Source organism: Sinohyriopsis cumingii, unplaced genomic scaffold (genome assembly GCF_028554795.1).
Source record: "Sinohyriopsis cumingii isolate HCF-2022 unplaced genomic scaffold, ASM2855479v2 utg002017l, whole genome shotgun sequence".
In the NCBI taxonomy this organism is placed as follows: domain Eukaryota; kingdom Metazoa; phylum Mollusca; class Bivalvia; order Unionida; family Unionidae; genus Sinohyriopsis; species Sinohyriopsis cumingii.
Genome location: NW_028316105.1, coordinates 2,185,237 through 2,192,500, shown reverse-complemented (window position 1 = coordinate 2,192,500; position 7,264 = coordinate 2,185,237). Strand labels below are relative to the sequence as shown.

At 36.1% G+C, this 7,264-nt stretch overlaps 1 long non-coding RNA gene across 1 annotated transcript in view; it reads left to right on the top strand.

Moving 5' to 3' along the window:
• The window catches only part of LOC149771249 (uncharacterized), a 16,368-nt gene extending 10,925 nt beyond the window's left edge, over nt 1-5,443 (top strand). Inside the window, exon 4 of the long non-coding RNA XR_016418385.1 lies at nt 4,851-5,443. This is a non-coding gene — a long non-coding RNA (uncharacterized LOC149771249). The remainder of the gene's footprint in view (nt 1-4,850) is intronic.
• Nucleotides 5,444-7,264: the final 1,821 nt, after the last annotated feature.

The window sequence follows — 7,264 nt, the reverse complement described above, 5'->3', positions numbered from 1 at the left end:
TATAGCAGAAAACCTTATTCTAAAGTATCATCTGCGACCGTAATGCCAATATTTAAATATTGGCCTATCTTCTAGGAGCTGAATTTCCGTGACCTCGTATGCAAACTTTCCGCTCCTATTCGGTTACTTTCAGGATGTGACGTCATAGTAGCGACTCCAGCAGCCCAAGTGGAAGTTGCCAGAGTAAAAGACAATACCGTTTTGCGTTGCTTACGGGTGTAATAGAACATTAAGCAAAGCCTGTGGACATTAAAAAAAAAATTATTTTCCGAAAGATAAAGGCATAATGAAAGAATGGGTACATTATTACAAACGAGCCGATTTCAAAGCAAAGGGATCATGAAAATATGGCAGCTCAAAGATGCACAAATGCTTGGCCTAGACTAAAAGTTGGCGCTGTTCCAGACATACCTTTGGACAACCTGGGAAAAGTGTTAAACCTGTGAGTTACGAAAATAGGCAGAAGGACGAGTAAGTGACCACAAAATGCAACAATCAGTCCACATATCTTTTATCTAAAATAGCAGTAATAAAACAAATCTGATAGCCCGACACTCTGGACCCCTTCTGGTTTTAGTTCCGGCCCATCCTGTGTTCAAAGTGAGATGCCTGTCAGGCTTGTCAAAACAAAAATTGTTTGCCTGAGGAAACTTTGATCGTGCTGGTGAAATGAGTAAATGTATTTTCAAGATGTTGACATACATGCCTTAACAGGGCACAGTCTAAATCAAATCACCACTGTCCTGGGTGAAATTTAGATTTGATTTTAATCAAATGGAAGCTTTGCTAAAAATAAGATTCTAAACCTGTCGTGTTTTGAGAAAGCACAATTTTCAGTAATCTTATAAAAATTAAAAATTTTAAAACATGCATTGTATACATGTAGTATGCATAAACGGTAATCTGTAATAATTGGAACTGATATAAAACTATTCCTTGGGCAGTTGAAAAAGCAGCGATTAAAAGAAAAGAGGTAAAAGTTTCACATTAACTGTCTGACAATAGAACGAAGGGGGGGGGGGCCTATTGACCCCCCCCCCACATGCCCCAATGTGCGACCTCCCATTTGACGTGCCTTTTCTCCCTGTGATATGCCTTATTATTCCCCCATGACAAGTCCCTTTTGCATTTTCTGGTCAGTTTTGCTAAATTGCAAAATAGCTAACGTTTTGATTTAAGTACGCAAACAATAAAGCCGGTGTGACTAATGAACATAATCCTTATCCTTGCATTGATCTTGTGAAAAAGACTGCCCTTCGGACATACTTCAAAGAAACCATGTTCGACAGTGTGTGTATGTGTAAGCACCAGCAATTGATTACCAAATAAACAATGCCTATTTTGTTATTACTTACAATGCTATGGTCTTCATTTTAACAGTTCAATTCTGCAGTCACATGTTACCATACATGTGGCAACTGTTTTTCTCAAGTTTTATGCCCCACCTTATTTCCTTAGGTTTAAGTCTTAATGCATGTAACACTGTTTGCTGAATAAAATATTTATTCAGAATTAGTTCTTTAGGGCCACATATACTGCATGGTATATTTTGTTTTATTCCTTGTAATTTAATCATGGTAATTAAACTTTTCATATACGGTAGAGGAATGTCAGGTGTTAACTGGCCGAGTTTCTTTGGCAGAAATGGAGATGCAATTTTGTTTGCTGAGAAAATTTAAAAGTGATCATTTAAGCTAATTGGTGACAATTTTATTCTTTTAATTTTTTTAATTTTTTTTTTACTATAGTACTGTTGTAGTTGTTGAATAATGTTTAATCTTCATGTTCTATTTACTAAAGAAGAAAAAAAGAAGAAAAAACTGTTGTATGATATTAATTATTTCGTCCAGTGCCGGGTTTAGACGTGTGTGCGTGTGGTTTGAAATTTTAACGTAGCTTTAACAATTTTTCAGTCATATCGCTACGATGTCAGCAGTGTAGCAGTTTAGACTGGATTGCATACGTTAAATCTATTTATAAATGGTTTGGGGTTGGGGTTTTTTCTTCTGACAAATGAAAATTGACAGACATAATGTAATAATCGGGACTTCGCTGCGCAAAATTGAGAGATATTACGAGATTGGGAGGTAGATGAGGAAATACCCCCAAAATCGGGAGGTTTTTCTCCCGGCTTGAGAGTTGACAGGTATGAACTATCCGGGCTTGTGGAATTTCATTCAGGACTTTAGTTTATTTAAGTCACCAGCCCGGGGCATGTGCCTGACAAATTTCTTTTAGCACTTACCAGTACAGTACATAAACTATTATATCAGACTGCAGATTCAACTTTTGAATGTGCAACCCAAATGTGGTCTCCTCCTGTCTGTCTTGTTCGCCAATGTTTATGTTTGTATTCGAGGACTGGCTAGTATAGTGTCACGGTACCACGTGATCTGTCGTCTCATCAAAACTCGGAAAAACTCGTCAATTTACGGAATCGTGGTATCTTCCACGCAATATAATCACTACCCGCTTACAATATTTAATTTATAAACATTGCAGTCAAATTAAAATCTGTAGAGAATTACATACGTAAAAGGAAAATTTTGATTTCTAGTCTCCTTTAAGTAATAATTAATATTTGAAATAGCAAAACAAAAGGTTGTGCTAAATAACATCTAGTTAATTTTCAGTTGTTAATATGTTGTTAATATTTGAAGACTTAAACTTCAAAAGAAGCACATTTATTTGATAAACAGAGTAACATCAACAGAGTCAGTGTGAATGATGACTTGTTCCTAGGCCACATGAAAACCCTTGGCGGGCCACATGAAAGCGCTTGGCGGGACATAGTTTGCCCACCACTGGTTTAAATCATGTACAATTTCCAAAAGTACAATATCCAAAGAAATATCATCCACATTACATTAATGTAGCATAGAGGTATGCCAACATTCTCTCCATTGTGCATGTTTTAAATGCAAACAACTTAACCTTACATACGTCGCTCTCTGAAAAGTACATAATAACTGGTGAGCGCCCCCAATAGGAAGCCAATTATCGGTGGTGGCAAATAATCCGATACCCACATTTTTCTTTCTTAGTTATGTATATGAACATCGCTTTTAGGTAATAAACTTGACACCTGAATAACATCAGCTGTACAGTCAATTTGCAAAGTACTTACTTTGAAATGCTACTGTCTTGATAGGACTACACCACATTTAATTTAGTAAAGGAAAAACAATTTATGTGTTGCATCAAAGTTGGACAGCAAGGGTTGTTACAGTTGCATCACATATGCTATAATTTTGCTACCTACTGGGACAACCCATGCAACTGGAAATTACTATGTTAACTGTCTAGCATTTTTGTGCCAGATTCCATTGAAAATCTTCATATACCATAACAATTATGCAGAATGGACTTATCCAAATTATGGTCATCATATTGGAATATACTAAAATGTTAGGTTTGTAGAGTTTGTTTTCAAACTGAATTATACCTTTTGATAAAGCAAAATTTAATAAATGCCAGTGTTAGCTTATTTGGCACTTGCTTTAGACAAGTATCAAAATGACACTATTCCCTCCCTGTTACTTGTGAAGTAACTCAATGGTTAGTATGCTGGATTCATGATTGTTTGGTCGCCACTTTGAATCCTTCACCGCTTAATTGGGATGGCTTTTATGAGTCTGAGACGGGTTTTAACATGACACCATTCCTGCCCAGTTAATTGGGTAGTGACTCAGTAGTTAGTATGCTGGATTATTGATCATTTGGTCGCCAGTTTGAATCCTGCCTTGATTAACTGGGTTGGCTGCTGTGGGTCTCAGAGCAAAGAATTTGACTCCCCTAGCCTTAGCAATGAATAGTCAAAATGTGATGATGTGCCTTTAAGCACTATTGCCTGCCAATCAATTTGGGTAATTTAGGCCCTTAATTCATGGCAGCTAAAGAAGGATTACTATCAGTAGTATTGGAAAGAACAAGGTCTGACAAATAAACAAATAGATTTTGCCGAGTCATTAGATCAAGAAGACTGTTTTTTCTTTTTATCTTGATTCTTGTTCTTGTGTATATAACTTCTAAAGATCTTATGATACTTGTTTTTATAACAGGCAGAGTTGCCAGATTGCAAATGCTGATTTTTTAAATATTTTTGAATATTTTATCAGAACTTTATATTGACTGCAGCCATGCCAATACCACAGACTTTCCTTCTTTGGCACACCTGTTTTTATGTTATGGGGCCCTCTTGGTACATCATGTAATTTAATTCTCTGTTCCACTCATTAAGTTTAACAGCCAATCACTATTTTAATAAAGTAACCTAGCACTTTACCAATTTCATCTACTTCTAACAATTTACTGTTTTATCAAAAGTTCAAAACTTTGGTACTAATGAATAACATCACATACTTCCCCAGTCTTGGTCACCACAATGTTTGCTTTGTGTCTTCATCACACTATCCTTGGTGAAGGTATATAACTCCCATTGTTTTGACTGTTATTTTTATGCAGGTCACCACGTGACATTGTCTCTGTTTAAAAATGAGATGTGGCATGCATGATTAAATATGTGTATGATAGTGAATGCATAACACTCTCAGAAAGATTCCAGTAGATGTATTATCATGTTTAATTGTATTTTTTTTTGGGATATCAAAATGTATTGGAAGGGTATTTATTATTGTTTATTTTTTAATTGCTTGATTCATTTAACACAAGTGTGATTGGTTGTCAATATAGACATCATTACACAAGAGACAAACAGGAATATCAGTATTGTAATTAGCAGCCATGAACCCCTATTTTATATCATCAAACAACAGATAAAAGAATAAAATTACAGGGAATCTTGAAACAAAAGATTCAGCCTCTAATGCAGTTTTTCTTTTTTTCTACAGAACCAGCATATCACGTGGTCACACTGCATCGAATACGGTTATGATAAAGCCAGTATTATGGTTGGCAAGAACAGCTCAGTTCTGACCATAATTCGCTCAGAGAATCCAGCAGGGAACTTTGAATAACAGTACCATCCAGTCTTAAATGAGTGCAAAGACAGACACAAATGACATTTATATTTTCAAACCCCCAACTGAACTATTGATAGACTGCATTTAATTAAGACTATACTGCAATGTCCATTTGATTTTGAAGACAGAAATGTTGTGCATTTTTTTAAATGTCTGTGAGGTTGTGATTATGTGAGTGCACACATGTGTTTGTTTGTTGATGATATTTGACAATGCAAAGTGAACCAACTATATTTTGTTTGTAAGCATATTAAATGCTTTAAAGAAAACGCGTTAGTTTCTTATATTAAGGTTTGAATTTCCAGTCATTTTCAATAGATTTATATGAAAAGAGTTTATTCTGAATTGGACAATCATGCTTTGGGGTGATGGTGAGCACACTGCCCCCCCCCCCCCCCCACAAAACACCTTTTTGAGTCTCAATAACCATCTGGAAATATGGCAGGTATGCCATTGTAAGGCCCTGCATCCGTATGTCGACAGTTGCTTCTTACCATCCTGGAATCCATATTCTGATCCAATTTCAGTCAAACATGGAATATATGTTTATATCATCAAAAGTTCAATAATAAGTAAGATGCTTGCATATTAATGAGTTGATCCGATCTAAACTTGTTACCACTCTGGAGGTCGTACATTTTTTGTCTGATTTTGATCAGACTTGGAATATATCCTTATACCATTAAGATCTCAGACAAGATTGTTAATGACCAAGATCCATACATGCTAATAAGGTGAACTTGCATTTGATTGGTTGAGCTTGTTACCACCTATGGAAGCCATTTATTAAATCTTATTTTAATCAGAATTGCAATAGGGGCTTATATCATTAAGATCTTGGATGGAAGAACAAGAGCTACATATATTAATCAGATAATCTTGCATCAGATTGTCTTAGATTGTTACCACTCAGAAGGCCACATTTCCAGTCCGATTTTTATCAGGTTTGGAATATGTGCTTAAATCATCAAGATCTTGGTCAACAGTGGCAGATCTAGGAATATTGTTGGGGAGTGTAAACAAGTAGGCATAATGTCTGTAGGATGGAAACTGGTGGTGGCCCAGGAGGCAAAGGCCCTGGAAGGTCCTTCATTATAAGTGTTTCCAGGACATTCTTTTAGCGATCTATACATTTTAAAACAATTACTCTTGGAAATGTTGTATTTGTTCATTCTCATTAATGTGGGGGTGGGGGTTGCATGTCATTAAAGGTTAAGTTCAAATTAACATTGAGTGAGATCCACGCATATTAATATGGTGATCTTGCATCAAATTGGCTGTTCTTGTTACCTCTCTGGAAGCCTTTTTTCTGATTAGATATTTATCTGACAAGCAATAAGGGTTTTTATCATCGAGATCATGAATACATTTGGTATTAAGATCCACACAGATAATCCTTTGCATCTGATTGGCTGACCTTGTTACCACTCTGGAGGCCAGATTTCTGATCTGATTTTTATCAAACTTGGAATATACGCATATATCATCCAGATCTCAGATGGATTTGATAGTGAATGAGATTAACACATATTAATAAGGTGATCTTGCACCTGTTTGGCTGAACTTGTTACCACTCTGGATATCATATTTCTGATCTAAAGACTAAAAGACTTCTTATGATATCTGGTTCGTCCTAAATGAAAATGGTGCTGATCTGACATCTAGTATGGCCATCATGGCAGCCATCTTGAAAAATCTTATCGCTACTGTTCCTTGTTGGATGGTTATATCAACATGTGGTTTTCACTAAAAAAGACTTCTTATGCTGCCTAGTTGGTCCTGATTGAAAATCGTGCCAATCTGACATCTAATATGGCCACCACAGCAGCCATCTTGAAAATCTTGTTATTGCTGCTACTCCTGAATGGAAAGTCATATCTTGAAGATATTGTTATCTTTACTCCTCTCCAAATGGATGGCTATATCAGCATGGGGCTTTCACCAATAGAATTCTTAAAATACCTTGTTGGTCCTAAATGAAAATGGTGCAAGTCGTATATCTAATATGGCTGCCACAATGACTGTCTTAAAGATCGTAAGTCTTTAGTGAAAACCCCATGTTGAATGGATGATCATTATGATGGGTTTTTCGCCAAGTCCTAAATGAAACTGGTGTAAGAAGAATTATATCACAATATGGCTATCACGATGACTGGCTTTAAATCTTGTTGTCATTGCTCCCCTTGAATGAATGATCATCGTGACACATGGTTTTCACCAATACACTTTTAATGATGTCTACTTTGTCCTAAGTGAAATTGGTGCCAAGTTGACATCCAATG